The 18,627-nt window shown below is 42.9% G+C and overlaps 1 protein-coding gene across 1 annotated transcript in view; it reads right to left on the bottom strand.

Annotated features, from left to right (window-relative positions):
• Positions 1–18,627, bottom strand: part of FBXL17 (F-box and leucine rich repeat protein 17) — a 991,300-nt gene that overhangs the window by 42,281 nt on the left and 930,392 nt on the right. The window lies entirely within an intron of this gene.

The raw sequence follows: 18,627 nt of genomic DNA, 5'->3' as shown, positions 1-18,627 counted from the left end.
TTTGAGAAACAATTGCACCATTTCCATTATATTCCTTTTGAATCATAACCACATTTGCGTACACAGGCACAATACTAAAGTGGAGCAAAAAGTTGCTGTTTCAGCAACCAGATAGGTTTACATTTTTAATCAAAACAAGGAATATGGTTGGTGTAATGAATACAGCTACGATTTAGATGCAGGTTTGTTTTTCTTCCACTCTTCCAAATCAATCCAGTAAGAGACACCTTCTGAACCCAACATGGTCCAACTTTATTATAGTCATGGTCTAACCTCAGGAACCCAGCAGTGTGTAAGCACCCCAGGGGCTCCTTTAAAAATGATAAGACAGGACTCAAAAAAGGGCAGCCAGAGCTCCGGCATGCAAATGTGGCAAGCATTAGAGGAGAGACTGTATGTCACGTTGAGGAGATCTGAGGCTTGCTAGGAAAGAATTTTAATATGAAAAATAGAAGAACGGAGCATCAATGTATACTTATGTTAAAGTGACATTAAAAAGCTAAATTTTTTTTCTTTAAAATAACAAACATGTTATACCTACCTGCACTTAGAATGCAGTAAGGTAAAAAAAAAAAACTTTCTGTAGTTACAAAAACTTCAATACTATTATAATCTACGTGTAATAATTCTTTAGTGTAATACTTAAAGTTGGAGGTGCAATATTTGCATTCTTGTAGTCTGACATTTTTTGCTACTCGTTTAATTGTTGCTATTTATTCTGTGCGCTGTATTAACGGGATTGCACAGTTCATTCACTGTACAGAATTTATTTTGTTTTAAATGTTTATTTTATTGTATATACTAACTTGCCTCTAGTGGGGACTTCACGTTATGTTCTGTTATTGATCCTCGTACCTCTTGTGACTATATATATATAATTTTTTTTTTAAGCTGAAATAATCTGAAATAAAACAAGTGGACTAATTAACTGGCCTTTAAAGTCCTTACAAAGACACATTAACCCCTATGACATGCATACACAGTGACTTAACATGTCAATGGGTGGCAAAATGCTATTCACTGTTCATGATCACTAGGTCCAGGCCATAGGTTAGAATATGACAGCAAATTCAGGGTGACAGTTGCTATTGTCAGAGTGTACTTTCTGCTGTCCCCAACATCGATTCTATTAACTTCAAATGTGCTTAGTTTAAGACAGCCCTGGTCATTTGGGGCCAATTAATGTCGTCATCTGCTAGACTAAAAAAGTCTGGCCATTTACAGACACGCATGTTCTATAGTAGTTTATTGATGCATGCCATCACACTACATGACATTTTCCAAAATCCCACCACTGATAACTATTACATTTTGGCTGCTTCAAGGCCAAATACAACAGGTTATATTATAATAGTTCCATCCTTTAAGCAGTATTAAAATATATTCAGATAATTAAATGTACCCAACAGCAGACCATCATGTTAGATGGAATGGAATTTACATAGTTAAGTATGTCAAATTGATTAACTCGTTCTAAGCTGAATGAATAGTATTACTGCAAATGTCCCTAAAGCAATGAATACATTAGCATCTTGTTTTAGAAATTCCTGTCTTCAGGCTACAAGCTAAAACAAAAACAGGCATTTCATATGTACAAAACATAACCAGATGAACAATGAAAATAATAAAATAAAATTAACATAATCCAGATTCTAAAATGGCAGAGACAGTTACAGAGGCATGGAGAGGCCGCGCATCTTTGTAATGGAAGGCCTGATGACAAGCAGTTTTGTGCTCCGTTATAATTTGATATAATCAGTATATATCAGAAACATTAAACTATTTCACTTAGGAATATGATCATTAACCTTGTTCCATAATTGCCCACGTCAATTTCTGTAAACTCTTCTATGTTACAATTTGCAAAGCATGTCATTGCTTAAAAAGATCTCATTAGCAATATCAGGGTTTCACTATGGACCCGGCGTAAGCACTGCTCTCAGAACATTAGATATCCAAGGTTCCTTAAGGTTGAAATAGCATTTATTAAATCACATTTTGTGACTGCTCATTACTAGTGAAAAATGCCCTTGAAATATGGCACACTTGGTTGCTTTTACGGGATGATATTTTCTGCAGCTTCTATGCAAAAATCTCTTCAAAGAATACTTTTGAAATGACACAGTTTAACCCCTCTGGTACATGTTGCTTGCTGCAGCCTCCAGTAGAGCAAAAACAGAAGATGCTTTCTGCCTGTTAGCAAAAAGGACAATTGGCTTAATTTTTTTCTGGTCAATTGTCCTGTGAACTTCTCACATAAAAAAGAAACCAGTTCAGAGCTGTCTTCACTGAATATTTATTATACATTTTTAGAGCTGTTAAAAACCTTGACATTTTATAAATGCTGCTATGGATGGATTTTAGGTCATTTTTATTTTATCTAAGAGCTTGTTCACATGGTGTATTTTCATCAATTTGTACTAAATCAAGGTTAAAAAAAAAAAAAAGAAGTGAAAAAAGATGTAATGAATAGTAAGATTTAGGCTGCATTTGCGATAGGTCCAATAGTAAGAAATGTTTCTGTCCTTAATCAAAATTCATCCATTCGTATCTGCCACGATTTTCCAGGTGGGGATACTTACGCCAAAAGTGCAATGAAAATATATTTCTTCTGTAGAAAAGGGACTATACTACTTTTGGTTTTCCATTGTAATTAAATAATTATTCATAATGATAAAACGTTCTTTCCTAATTGGAAAACCCAAAGTAGATCATGTGGCATCACGTGTTATTAGTCCATGAATACTTACATTTTCTTAAAGCATATCTATGGTCAAAATATAAAATTATATATTAATTTCCACATTCGATTTCAATTATTTCTTGCCTACTCCTATTCTATTGAAGTTTGTCAATTGAATGTTTTGAAGATTCCAACACATTCACTTCCTTAAGTTCTGTGACACGTAATTACTATGCTCTGTGGGTATGCACTGCTGTGTTTTACACATTTCACAGAGTCTGTCTTCTTAACTACATAGACGTTGAGCGGAGGAGTTTCAGGAGGCAGAGCAAGTACAGGAGTCACTGCTTCCAGGCAGCAGGGTACCATGGGATATGTAGTCCTTAGTAATTGAATGTAAACAGCAGAGGAGAAGATGGAAGGCATGAAGGGAATTCAGGAAAAGAGATGTGAAAAGAGATGGCCAGCAGACAGACAGAAGCCCCAATATGAAAGAAGAACTTTCGAGTAAGCTTATATTGGACTGTCAATAAAAACTGCTTTTGCAATGTTATTGTTAAAAAACAAAAGGGTATGATGTGACCATGTGATAAACTTGGAGAACAAAAGCTTTGACGGAAAAATTACACACACACACACACACACACACACACACACACACACACACACACACACACCTAAAAAAAATTTGCCTGACAAGTCAATGAACTTGAAAATAAAAGTATATCTAAACCCAAAGCTATCTAGTATCTTAAATGACACACGTGAAAATTCACTATTCCTTTTATTCCCTATTTGCTTTTGCCAAAAACATAAGGTACCGCTCCTGCACTCTCTATCCTTTCGTTTTGAAGCAGAAGCTTGGTCATACAACATATTTTTAATATTATACACAATTTATATAGCACCAACAGTTTACGCAGCGCTTTACAATGTATAGGGGGGAGTAACTCAATTACAGTACAGTTCAATACAAAAGGTACAGGAGGGCCCTGCTCGTAGAGCTTACATTCTAAAGGGAGGGGGTGGTGGTACAAAAGGTAATAGCTGCAGAGAATGATTTGATGAGGGTGGCTCGGGAACAGTTAGGTGGGTGTGGGATAGGCTTCACTGAAAAAATTAGTTTTCAGGGATCTCCTAAAGGTGGACAGGGTAGGGGCTGATCGGACAGACTGGGACAGGGAGTTCCAGATGATGGGAGAGGCTCTGGAGAAGTCTTGAAGGCGAGCATGGGAGGAGGTAACAAGTTAAATATTTACCTTTGTCTTCCTGTATTTGTACCACTGGATTGTGCCATGCTACCTTTTTGACTGTATTTACAATAAAAAAAAAATCTTTAAAATTCAAAGTATAGCTATTCTAAACCCAACAACTATACATAATAATTTACCAGTATTTTACCAGTCCTTGGACATGGTGGCTGCATTTTTTTTTCTTTGAGACTCTTATTCCTTTATTTTCACCTGGTGATCCTGCTAGTAACCCATTTTCTGTCCTATAGTGACAACGCTCACTTACCGCACTATATCTATGGAGGTGAACTGTTATCACCCTAAACTGCCTTTCTTGGTTTGGATTGCACCTCTGCCTTATTTCTCTCTATACTATAGTGGGGAGGTGTTCTGAAGGTATCAGATGTGAAATGGGCAGGGTTGAAAACAAAGCTTGAAATTTCAGTGCAAACGAGTGTACAGAATGTTATCAGCTACCTAGATTTTAGCAGGTTTACTGTGTTTTTTTTTTTGTTACATTAAAAAATATAATAAAACACTTATTAGGTGTTTTAGGTGTAACGCATATTAGGCCAAAATACAAATCTGAAAGCCTCACCACTAGTCAATCCATGATCTATATTTTTGTAACTTCTAAAGCTTAGGTTACCTTTCACAAAATATGAAAAAGTGAACTAACTTGCAGCAACCTTCCCACTTCTTCAGTCTCTACTGTGCATGTACTGCATGTGATCCCCATCTTTCATAGCCCTTTACAGACAATATAATGGTCCAGCACTCTATATCACCACTACACAGTATAAAACCTGACAAGGGAAAATAGATCTATCAGGGCTCAAAATTTCAAGTCCTGAGCTACTAGCCAAGGCCTCAAGGGTTACTCTCCACCAGTTGCCCCAGCCGCCCCGCCCTGTCGCTAAACACGCTCTCATAAATTCTCATGAAATGACACTTAACTGTTTTACGCAGAATTAAGTTATAAATATTAACAACAACTTTATCCGTACCCACCAATGCAGCCTTGTGTCCACCAATACAGTTGTGTGTCCACCATTGCAGCCTTATGCCCACCATTCAGCCTTGTGCCCACCAATGCAGCCGTGTGCTCACCAATGCAGCCGTGTGCTCACCATGCAACCTACCTTTGCTGGGGAGGAGAGGAACAAGAGAGCCACCCAGGTGAGCAGTGCACAGGGAACACAACGATAACAGCTTTCATTTCAATTGCCGTGTTCATGCTGCTCAACGTCATATACAGCCCCGCCCTCTGGCCAGGCAACTTTGATTGACAGATCACCCATCCCTGGGACTGGACAGGTAATCTGTCTTTCAAAGTCCCGAGACCAGGAGGAGGGGCTGTATCTGACAGCAAGCAGTGGAGAACACGGCAAATGAAATGAAAACTGTTATTACTGTGTTCCCTGCGCTGTGCTCTGATCACCTGGGTGGCTGTATCTCTCTCTCTTCCCCTCCACGATCGCTGGGAGAAGGACTCCCATTCCAACCAGGCTGCCGGCAGTGCTCGCCCCCTACTCCCAGGCAGCCATATAGCTCGCCAGCCCTCAAAATCCACTCGCAAAATGCGAGCAGGCGAGTAGATTTTTTGAGGGCTGGATCTATAATTATCACTGTATATAAACCAGTGAGAGAGAGGAGGGAAGATAAGGAGTGTTCTATAAGATTTTGATCGCCTTTAATAAGGTGTTACACAGTTGCCCAAGTAAGCATATCAAAAGGTTTTGGGGGAGTAAATCCAATAACTACAAGGGTTCATCTACCGATATATTGATAAAATTATACAACTTTTGCTATGCTTCAATCAACAGCATAACAAAACTGAGACATGATTTTGGAGTGCCATCTGTGGCACTGCACTATATATAAAAACATGGTACAGTACAAACTTTATATTAGCACTGCCCCTCAGCATCCTCATGGGTTATCATTTCTAGAGCTCACTACTGACCATTAACTTATTTATAATGCTATATACAAAAATAATCAGATACAGGAATATTAATCTTTTACTTTTCAGGTTTTTCACTACCCCGATTTCTGGCAATTTATCACAGTTCCAATTATATGCATAGAAGTAACCGGAGCACTCTTAAGTACAAATCAACCCTTATTACATATATTTTAAGATTTTAGCAAACTTTGTGTCTACAGATAGATAAAAACAAGCACAATTTTTCAGAGCAACAGGTTCTGCAGGAAAGAATGACAATATATGTATATTTCCTTTTTTTCCCCTCCAGTAAGAAGCATTTGCTTTTTAAATATGCCAGGAAATGTTGGGACAAAACAGAAAAAGTTAATATTTTGTGATTTTTTTTGTTACCCTAAAAAAGGAGATCTTCCCTAAAATGTACTGTATAAGGCAAACTAAAAATAAAAGGGTTTCTTGAATCAGTTAGATGTGTGCTTCCATTTTTAAGCTAAGCCAGTAAAGTAAATGTCTACACTTGTTGGCTAAATGGCATGTGACAGTTATGGAGGCTGCACATGACATACAATAATCCACAAATGTGGAACTTGATATTCAGCTGTCTTGTTGCAAAAGAACAGAGGGCTGCTCAGATGCCAATGTGCAATGTTCTGTGAAAAGCACTAAGCTAATAAGAGGGCATGAAAGAGGGGCTACTACATAGGTGGCCAGAACATGCCAAGAGTCAGAAAATTCCACAATGGCCACTGTGTCCTCAAAAGCCAACCCTGGATCAATGCCTGGTCAGCACAACAGCTTTAATTTTTTTTCCCAGAGTTTCTGATCTCCTGGTTTAATCATTAGTTTGGAATACATTTTATAATCCTGCTTAACAAGTGATAATACACTACATTAGAATTACTTGGGGGGGCGTGGCTTGGAGCCGAAGCGAATGGCTGCCTGAACGCTGAGCTCCGTCCTCGGGAGTCCTCCACAGACGAAGCAGCGGCGCCCTACGAGCCATCTCTCCCTCTCACTATGGGGAGAAGTAAGGGTAAGGGATCGCCACCTCGCTCACGGTCCCCGAGGGGACCCGAACGGCAATCCGGACGTAGTATCCCGGAACTCTTCAGGCCCCGCTCACGCGAGGCCGAGGCCTCGTCGCAGGCCTGCACGAGGCCTCGCTCCCCCAGTAGGAGCCCGCCGGGAGACAATCCGAGGCAAGATGTGGATCACCAGCGCGAAACACACGCGCTTACGATGGCTGACCTTAGGGCAGTCGCATCTGACATAAAATGTTCCCTAACCACTGCAATCTCAGAGCTTAGAAGAGACATTCACTCAATGCATGTGAGAATGTCTGACTTAGAGGAAACCACAGACCGCCATGACACTGCTATCCAACAGCTGCACAGTACATCTCAGACCCACAACTCTCAGCTCAGAGATATACACAGGCACTTAGAGGACCTCGATAACAGGGGTCGCCGTCACAATTTACGGATCAGAGGTATCCCTGAAAATGTGGAGCAAGCAAACCTGTCACAAGTCACGACGCAGATCTGCAATGATGTTCTGGGCAGACCACCTGAGACACCAGTGGAATTTGAGAGGCTACACAGAGCCCTTAAACCCAGGGGGAGAGACACAGATCCCCCAAGAGATGTTATCTGTTGCATCGTTAACTTTAAACTTAAAGAGGACATTCTGAGAGGGGCCAGGGACCGCCACAATCTGACTTTCCAGGGATCGGAAATTAAAATATTTCAAGATCTGTCCCCCCTTACCCTCCAGCATAGACGCGATCTGCGTCCCCTACTTGATGTCCTACGTCGCAAAGGCATTCAGTATAGATGGAGATTTCCTTTTTGCCTGTCAGCATCTGTGGGAGGATGAACCGCAAACCTGAGGGTCCCGGAGGACCTCAGGGAATTCTGCGCTACACTTCACATAGCACCTGTGGAGCTTCCAGATTGGTACAAAGCCTTTCGTCCGGCTCACCTACAAAGGACCGCCTCGATGGACACTATACCTGAAAGAGACGATTTCCACATCAGGCGGCGCAGATCCCCATCACCAAGACCAATCACGCAGAGGGGCTCTGGGGATAGAGTGTGTCCCAGTCCCACGGCCTCCCCCGCCCACAGGAGGCCCAGGCCTGACAACTCCTAAACAGGCATCCACTGAAACACGGAGAAGAAGATAGGGGACACACAGTTCAATGTGCACTGCGAATCCCTCCAGATACTCCACGACTACTCATGATTCTCAGTGGACCTCACGACGATGGGCGATTCCTTTAGACCCTCGCCATGTGAAGCTTCACCCTCCAACAGAAGGAAGACTCACCAACTCGCACCATGGCCGACCACAACTCTTCTACACTCCTTGCAGGGTTACACCAACCCCCTGAGAAGCTTTTTACCACCCATGGGGACTCGACCTTGCGTAGCACAGGCTTCCTCTCAACCATGGACGGACACCTTCGGAGCCCTAATCCCTGAGGAACTGATTGCCCTCCTCAACTGAAAGCACCCCAACGGGTACAACTCAAGATCTTCACTTCAGGGACCGCTCACCCCCCCCTCCTCTTCCCCCCCCCTCCCCCCCCCCTTTTTTTTTTTTTTTTGTGTGCTGGGTCTTTATCTCTCCTCTCATCATGCAGCCCTCCCAAGAGTCCACCACGCACCTCTGCTTGGACTACACCAGGCCTGTCGAATAATGGATCGGCCCACGCGCTTTATGAGGTATCTGTGAACTGACATTGCTGCTCAGGGACTTCTTTATCTAGCATGATCCTTTGGGGACTCTCACTTTGTTAGTAGAGGAAATACGCAGGGGGGGGGGGGGGTTACGGGGGGGGGAGGGGGATCGCAGGGGGTTTTGCTCACCGTGGGGATGGGGGGGGGTGGGGGAAAAGGGCAACATATTCCACATCAAGGGCATGCATTAGATTGCACAGGACGGAGGGGTATTCGAAGGGGCGATTCACCATCTCCCTACATTCCGAAACCCATTCTCCATGGTTAACATGGGTAGACAACGGATTCACATCTCACACTTGGTGAGGGTCTCGTTGCCTTGGAAGCTACTGAGAATACTTTGTATCCATTGTGTCGGCTGATGCCCCGATTAATGGAGCGGACCCACGCCTCCATTTTTCGGGCCATCTTTACCCATTTTCCATATTGTTGCTGACCAAACCACTACAACTAGCTTTGTTGTGTAACCTGCCACCCTGACATGCTGGTCTGACCGATTTCCTGGAAGGGAGGACCAGACCCATGAGTAGACTCGCTCCCCCTTCTTCTTCTCCATAGCCTTTAGATTACCTGCTGCTATCAACATGTTGCAGCAAAAAGGTCTTCTGTATTGTTAACAGTTTGTTCGAATTACTCTGCATTTCCTATAGACCCCTGTGGTTAGTTGATACTTGGTTAACATCCTCCTGTTTCTATTGTTTATTCTGTTTTCAAAAAACAAAAAACAAAAAAGAGATTGTAAGATTTTTGCCTGACTGTATCAATGGCCTCCCCACCTTTTGCTGTGTTTTTTTAGCAGGCTCTTCCCTTATATCTAACTTAAGTCTGTGAGGACTCACGCAGGACCGGACATCGCACCCATTCGACCCGGACTACCCTCCTCGCCTCCACGCAGCGGGAGACTTGACTCGACCGCTGACCCATCCCGGACCTTTCTTCCTGACCTAGGGTAAGGTAGCAGTGCTACACACCCCACCGGTTACTCTCCCCCCCCTTCACTGACTGTTCTTTTCCTCTCAAACTCTATCCTTGACCCTTCCCCTTAAATCCCCCCTTTCTCTCTTATCCCTCCTCCTTCCTTGCCCCCCAAACACCGGGATCTGTTCCCCCTGACTCCCGCCGAGACATCTCAGGCTCCATTCTCAGGGTACACCCCTACTTTGCCTGTTTACCCTTGGATCACTCTGCTCCCGGACGCATAAACCCACTACAACCCAGATTTCTGGTAACTTCAAGTTCTTACCCATAGCTGACCAGAACACAATGGCCCCGGCCAACTTGCAGGCTCGATCAACCACTCTCAAAGTGGTATCGCAAAACGTCAAAGGGTTAAATATACCCGAAAAACGCAGTCAGATCCTATCTATGATGCATGCCTTGAGGGCAGATGTTATATTCCTACAGGAAACCCACTTCTGCTCGAAAAACATTCCCAAAATGACGAATCATAGATACCCTGTAGCTTTCCATGCTACTAATCCCTTAGCAAAAACTAAGGGAGTCTCAATTCTAATTTCCAAATCCACCCCATGGCAACTAATTGACTCTTTCATAGACCCAGACGGCCGGTATATATTCCTTAAGGGCACCATTCACAACCGGCCCGTCACCCTGGCAAACATCTACAGCCCTAACACAGCCCAACTCAGCTTTTTTCGTTCAACCTTCGAACACCTAACAAGCTTTCAATCTGGTATCACTGTTCTGGGAGGTGATTTTAATGTGACACTCCAGCCCCTTTTGGACTCATCTTCCGGCTCCTCCTCTCTCCCCTATAGAACGCTGAAACAGATTAAGACACTCTTACATAATCTTACGCTACATGATTCCTGGCGCACGCTTCATCCACACGACAAAGATTTTACGTTCTTTTCTGCACCACATAATCGGTACTCTAGGCTCGATTACCTGTTCCTATCCCAAAAAGATCTCCCCTTATTGAAGGCAGCCACGATCGAACCTCTTCTAATAGCAGACCACCACCCCGTTACTCTCCTTCTCTCATTTGCGGAAAAAAACTGGTCCACTAAAACATGGAGACTTGATACCTCTCTCCTCACTTCGGAGGCTGATATCAACTCGATCCATTGCAGTTTAACTAACTACTTCCAGGAGAATAACACTCCGGATGTTACCCCCCTGACGATTTGGGAAGCACATAAGTGCACCATCCGTGGGAAATTTATCGAACTTGCAGCTATTAGAAAAAAAGCGCACCAAGCGTGCTTAAACACACTAATCGCTAAAATCAAGGGATTGGAAGCTTCCCATAAACGTACTCAGGCGCTGAACACCCTTCAGGACCTGATAGACACCAGAAAGCAACTCCTGGAAATACTCGATCGCAAAGCACGCCGAAAAAATACCCTTACTCACAAACTGTTCTATGAACAGGGCAACAAATGTGGGAGACTACTAGCAAGAGCAATCCAGGCCCAAAGAGCAAGTACAAACATACATACCATCAAAGACCCCCACGGTATTGCGTACAATTCCCCTAAAGATATAGCGACCCAGTTCGAGAACTATTATAAAGGGCTCTATAATCTCCCCCCCACCCATGCCAATGATAAGAAACGCAAACAAAGAGAGACGCTAATCACACAGTTTTTGCATAAATATGGCCCCACCAAGCTATCTAGAGAGGTTGCCCAAGACATTGACCATCCACTTACCGAAGAGGAATTCAAAGAGGCCATTAAGCAACTTAAGCCAGGCAAAAGCCCAGGACCGGACGGCCTCACAGCCCCCTATTACAAAACCTTCTCTGATGTATTAGCGAAACCCTACCTCAAAGCATTTAATTCACTAAACACAACAACGCCACCCTTTCACAGGCTATTGGAAGCCCACATCACAGTGATCCCAAAAAGCGGCAAAGACGGAACAGCGGTTACCAACTACAGACCGATTTCACTATTAGACGTTGACCTTAAACTATTTGCTAGAATCCTGGCGAACCGCCTCCTTCCTTTTCTCCCCACATTGATTGGCGATCATCAGGTAGGCTTTGTCCCTGGTCGAGAGGCCAGAGACAACACCATAAAAGCGATCAATCTTCATCACTGGTTAACGTCTAACAAACAAAAAGGATTCTTCTTATCCCTGGATGCGGAAAAGGCGTTCGACAGGCTGGCCTGGGACTACTTGGGGGCAGTATTGCGCCACTTGGGTTTACCAAGCAGGCTAAATAACATGATTATGTCTCTATACACCACCCCGACGGCAAGAATCAGGGTCAACGGCCAGCTGTCGGACGCCTTCCCTATCCGAAATGGAACGAGGCAGGGATGCCCCCTCTCCCCTATTCTTTTCATCCTGACACTTGAACCGCTACTGAGACGCCTCCAAGCCAACGACGATATCAAGGGAATTCATGTGGCGGGACACGAATACAAACTAGCGGCATTTGCCGATGACATCCTCCTATTCCTTAGGGACCCACTTACATCTATCCCCAACTTACTGAAAGATTTTGATCTGTTCAACCGACTGTCTAACCTTAAAATAAACTTCTCCAAATCCAATGCCCTGAATATCTCCCTCCCTCCAGACACAGTCACGCAATGTCAAGATAACTTCCCATTTTCCTGGCAGAGGGAATCGATTACATATTTAGGTATCCAGCTCCCCGCCCACTTATCTGATTTATTCTCGAAAAATTTTCTCCCTCTGGTTCACACAATAACAGAAGACCTACGCAGGTGGGACAAACCTCAATTTTCGTGGTTTGGTCGTGCGGCCATCTTAAAGATGAACGTCCTCCCGCGTTTCCTTTATTTGCTACAGACAATCCCTATCGCGATACCCGACTCGTTCTTCCAACGCATCAAACGCATATCCCAACAATTCCTTTGGAAGCAGAAACAACCTAGGATAAGCTTTTCCCAACTCACAAAGCCCAAACACCTGGGGGGCATCGGTCTTCCAAATCTACGGTACTACTCCCTTGCTTGCCATCTGGGTAGAATCGTAGATTGGGCTACCCAGGAGAAGTCCAAGGGTTGGGTCCATCTTGAGAGCCTAACCTCCAATCTACCCCTTAGAACTTTACCATGGATTCTCCCTTCTCACACACCTAAAGGAGCTAAAGAACATCCCCTGGTAGCTGCCACCCTGAAGAGCTTCAAGGTAGCATGCAAACAATTTCAACTATCATCGAACCCAGGTCCGCTCACGCCGATTCGCATGAACCCGGCTTTTGCTCCTGGCATGAATGATGGTTTTTTACGGCCGGACTGGCCTCTAGAAGACCTACAAGCACATCACTTCTACCAGGGTGGTCGGCTACTGGACTATGATGGCCTCCCCGTCAGACCTGATGAGCAGCCCCTCCCGTTCTGGTCATACTTTCAGATCCGCCACTTTCTTAGAGCGTCCAACCGCGCAGGAGCCCTATCACGGAACCGGTCTCCGTTTGAGACTCTCTGCTCCCAAGCTACTCCACAACAGCACCTGATATCAACTATACACACTATGCTATTCTGGCAGAGTTCCCCGAAACACGGCGGGGCCTGCCCTGCCTGGGAGAGAGAGTTGCAAATGGACTTTTCGGAAACTGAATGGGAAAGCGTCTTGATCACCGCACACAAGGGATCCTTAAATGTACATACACAGGAAAATAATTACAAAATTCTATCCAGGTGGTATCGTACTCCGACACGCCTACATAAGTTTAACGCAGCGATCTCAGAGACCTGCTGGAGATGCCAGTCGGAACTGGGATCTTTCATTCACATCTGGTGGTCTTGCCCCAAAATCCAGGCCTTTTGGACTCAGGTCCACGCATTAACCTCCCGAATCACAAACCAGCAAATTGAATACACACCGGCCTCGCTCCTTCTCCACTTCTCCTCCACATCTACCTCCTCTTACAGAAAGTCTTTGGGCTTACATATGCTTAACGCGGCCAAGCTGTGCATACCGGTACATTGGGGATCTACGGAGCCCCCGACTATCTTAGAATGGCTACATAGAGTGGGAAAGATAGCGGAAATGGAGGAACTTATCCACATTGCCCGAGACTCGCCTCACAAATATGCCCGTACTTGGGACCGGTGGACCCAGTTCCGTTCTTCTGCTGAATTCGGGGCTCTTACGAACCCGATCACGCATGACTCCAGAAATACTCCTACCTCTGAGCAGAACTGACCCTATACTCCTTCCCGAAGGTGATGCGTCCGGGATCAGATAGGTCCTCTCACACCAGCCCCGAAAACACGAGGGGCTCCTACCTTTATAGATGGGGCTACCCTACCTTACCTAGCCCTTATTAACGGTCTGTCTCGGGGGAGTCAGCGGACGGATCGGTAGGTCCTTGCCCCCCCTTACCTCCCTCTCCCTGTTCTTCCTTAGGTACCCCTCCTCTCCCTTCTTCCTTACCCATCCCTTACATTGCCCCCCGACTGTACCCACATACCTGATGACTTGACACCAGACACTACCCCTCGCGACCCCACATTGCGGACCGCTGTAGTTGCGACTCCTACTAGGTAAATTCTATTGACACCATTTGAGCACGACACCCAGGAGAGACCGTCTTGTACCACAAGACGGACCAACTTGACCCTACTCAGACCCAGCGCCACCCCGTTTTCTCTTTTCACTGATGGAACGACTCGGTGTCTACGCGAAGGCAGACACATAGGGTTATCTCTCCCTATGCCCCCCCATGTGTAATTTATATCTCCCATCTCTCCAACCGAGTTTTTATTTTTTATTTTTTTGGGGTAAGGAGATATTTCTAGCTAAGGTGGTCTAATTGTTCAACAGATCATACACCTAGTAATATGTGTACTTAATCTTTAATATTACTTCTCAATGTTTGGGATATTTGTTTGTTACCTATTTGAATGTAACTCTGGTATATTCTGAAATGCAATGTACATTTTCCTTTTTCTTTTCGGAAAAACAATAAAAACTTTTATGGAAAAAAAAAAAAAAAAGAATTACTTTTTAATAATGTTTAGCGATGTGAACAATGATTTTGTATGAGCTCATACTACTGTTTTCTAACTTAATATTAGAGTACCAAACTGTTGTACGCTGTGGGTGGCAGAATATTTACCAAGGAGTTCTTAGGCAATGTGCTTATTTTGTATAGATGGAATACGCAGTCAACTGTAAGGTAAGTTGCTGTGTTTTGTTTGCTGGAAAGACTAACTTGGTCAATATTAAAGTTTATCTAAAACTAAAAGCAGAATTTTAGGTTTGCTACTTATATCATAATTATAGTAGACTCTTTGGGGTTGATTTACTAAAGGCAAATAAACTGTACATTTTGCAAAGTGCAGTTGCACTCTACAGCAGCAGTTGCTCCAGAGCTTAGTAAATGAGCAGAAGCTCTGCTGACTTCCAATCATGTGCAAGCAAAAATGCTGTTTTTTTTTCTTGCACGCACTTGCGTACTTTGCAAAGTAAATCTTTACCTCATTTACTAAACTCTGAAGCAACTGCCGCAGTCTGTTTTCCTTTACTAAATCAACCCCTTTCTGTTTGATCTCCTTCAATGCTGATAGTTCAGATCCTTCCAGTCTATCTGTGGTGCCATTATTTTTTCTACCACTTCTCCACTCGCAGGAATTTTCTTATCCCAGCCCCAACTCCACTTTCGGTATTTTACAGATGCTGGGATTTGGACAGGTATGTACACTGCACTGCACATGCACCACAAATAGTGCACACTATATATTTAAAAAAAAACACAGGAGCAAAAGGATATTTTTGGGGGGCAGAAGATACACACAAAGTCTACAAAAAGCTCCATCTCTTAGCCTTTTGTTTCCAAGTAACAGCCATCAGGCATTAAATATGGACCAGAAAATACATTTGAATTTCAGAAGATAGAATGAGAAAGGTGAAAGATTGGATCTCCAGACTTGTTTGAAATAAGACCTCTAGTATGATATTAAGGTTGCCATTGATGCCCCCTCCTATAGAAAAAGGCAAGTTGTCTGGCTGTCAAGTAGTTCCAATGATTCCAGTACTTTCCCCGAACACTGACCAGTACACGTATATCACTACAAACTTCCTTTATTTACCTGGATAGATGAACCACTTTAGAATGGCAGTCTGTAGATTAACATTCTCGAGTATGGTGCCCCGTGCTGGGGGAATGCTACTCAAAGTTATTTTTCAGAACAGCACAGGCCTGCATACTCTTCTAGCTCTTAGACCAAGTTAACATCGACAGCTGTCTCAGACTAGCACTCAGTGGTGTTAACATGAGATTTCTTTACAAGCAAACCTACTGATTGTAGCCCTCTCTGTAGAGCAGTACTCTAAAACCATAGCAGGGAATTTATAAATGGAAGAAAGAAAAGGAAAGTAGTGATGGCGCTGCCCTCCAGCAAATCAAAGTGAAGAATGTGCTGACCAAATTCCTTTAAGTACAACATTCTTAAATTACATTAAATTACAAGAAATGAAAATTATGAAAGCAATTTTTTTGTATTATAAACCAATGTGTTGTGTGGTGGATTTTTGAACGTCAAAGCCAAAAATTACTTAAATAAGCCAGGCAGGCTCTGATAACAGAAACCTATAAAATAGTTATAGACTTTCAGGGATAAAGAATTTGTAAAATATGGAAAAGGGAAGAAAAAATAAAAATAAAACGGTGGTGCCCTCTAATAAGTTTAGAGTGAAGGGAATACTGACCAAATTCCGCTATCTAGATGTAAGGTCCTTAAATTAAAAAGGTGAAAATTATTTTTACTTAAAACCAAAGTGCTGCGTTTGACCCTCTGTCGGGTGTTGATAAAACTGTGTTGTGTGTAATCCTCTGATAATATAAATAACCCTTGTGACTTCTCAGTGCCTTTTATGTTTTTCCCAAAAAGCGTGCTTTGTGTGTAAATGTGTTTGGTGCGTTAGACCCCCTGGTGGGTTTTATAGATATCAAACCAGAAAATACCAAAAATTCATAATATATATAAGAAAAGAAGAAGAAAAGTGACTTGTGCACAATATGACGGGTGCTGTAACTGTTACTTAATATGCTGAAAGAAGGTGCTGGTGCATTTTTTTGTGCAAGTAGTGATTTTGCACTCACCAGATGCCTTACCCCTACAGGGGCAGTTGCACCTTCACAATGTAAGCCCCTGTGTCACTATGTGGTGTTTCTTTGGGACCTTCGTTTTTTCAGCATGTGACAGCCACCTTGTCCGGTTAATCCACATAGAAAAGAGGAGTATCCATAGTGCAGTATCATTTTAAAACAACTATTTATCAGATTAAGAAATGTACTCACATCTGTCAATGTGTTTAACAAGCAGCGTATTTGCAGCTGCTGCGGATTTCCGCAGATCGAACCGAGAGAGAGTAAATCCTATGGCCACGCCCTTCTGGGAGTTGTGGTTCTTTTGCTGCTTTAGATATAAGGCATAAACAGCTCCCTTGTCCACCTCTTCTCCAGTCCCCTGAATTTAGAAATGACCCACTATTTTGAAAGATAGTGTGCACATGACCTCTTATGCCTACATTAATCAACATACTATTCTATTAGTAGTACTTTTTTTAGAATTATAATACAGTCATGCTCATAAGTTTACATACCCTGGCAGAATTGATGATTTATTGGCCATTTTTCAGAGACTATGAAAGATAATACAAAAACATTTCTTTTACTCATGGTTAGTTTTTGGCTGAAGCCATTTATTAGCAATCAACTGTGTTTGCTCTTTTTAAATCATAATGGCAATAGAAACTACCCAAATGACCCTGATCAAAAGTTTACATACCCCAATTCTTAAAACCGTGTATTGCCCCCTTTAACATCAATGACAGCTTGAATTCGTTTGTGGTATTTATGGATGAGGCTCTTTATCATCTCAGATGGTAAAGCTGCCCATTACTCTTGGAAAAAAGCCTCCAGTTCCTGTAAATTCTTGGTCTGTCTTGCATGAACTACACGTTTGAGATCTCCCCAGAGTGGCTCAATGATATTGAAGTCAGGAGACTGAGATGGCCACTGTAGAACCTTCATTTTATTCTCCTGTAGCCAATGACAGGTCAGCTTGGCCTTGTGTTTTGGATCATTTTCATGTTGGAATGTCCAAATACGTCCCATGCACAGCTTCCTGGCTGGTGAATGCAAATGTTCCTCCAATATATTTTGATAACATAATGCATTCATCTTGCCAACAATTTTGACCAAATTTCCTGTGCCTTTGTAGCTCACACATCCCCAAAACATCAGCGATCCCCCTCAATCATAGTCTTTGTTGACTCCTCTCCAAATATAATGTTTATGGTTGTGGCCAAAAAGTTACATTTTGGTGTCATCACTTCAAAAGACTTTGTGTCAGAAGGTTTGAGGCTTGTCTCTGTGCTGTTTGGCGTATTGTAAGCAGGATACTTGTGGCATTTGCATAGTAATGGCTTTCTTCTGGCGACTGGACCATGCAGCCCATCTTTCTTCACGTGCCTCCTTATTGTGCATCTTGAAACAGCCACACCACATGTTTTCAGAGAGTCCTGTATTTCACCTAAAGTTATTTGTTGTTTTTTTCTTTGCATCCAAATCAATTTTCCTGACAGTTGTGACTGAAAATTTAGTTGGTCTACCTGACTGTGGTTTGGGTTCAAAAGAAGCCTCATTTTCCACTTCTTGATTAGAATTTGAACACTGCTGATTGGCATTCTCAATTCCTTGGATAGCTTTCTATATCCCTTTCCTGTTTTATACAGTTCAATTACCTTTTTCTGCAGATCCTTTGACAATTCTTTTGCTTTCCCCATGATTCAGAATCCAGAAACTTCAGTGCAGCACTGGATGAAAGATGCAAGGGTCTGTCAGGAGTCCACAAACTCATTGACCTTTTATACACACACACTAATTACAAGCAAACAGATCACAGGTGAGGAAGGTTACCTTTAATAGCCATTTAAACCCCTTTGCATCAACTTGTGCACATGTTCAAAATCACCAGGGTATGCCAACTTTTAATCAGGGTCATTTGGATAGTTCCTGTTGCCGTTATGATTTAAAAAGAGTAAACACAATTGATTGATAATAAATGG

The sequence above is a fragment of the Lithobates pipiens genome, unplaced genomic scaffold (genome assembly GCF_037356315.1).
Source record: "Lithobates pipiens isolate NorthernLeopardFrog02 unplaced genomic scaffold, aLitPip1_a1.2 Scaffold_3, whole genome shotgun sequence".
Classification (NCBI taxonomy): Eukaryota; Metazoa; Chordata; class Amphibia; order Anura; family Ranidae; genus Lithobates; species Lithobates pipiens.
Note: the sequence above shows the minus strand (reverse complement) of the source record. Positions and strands in the feature narration are given on the sequence as shown.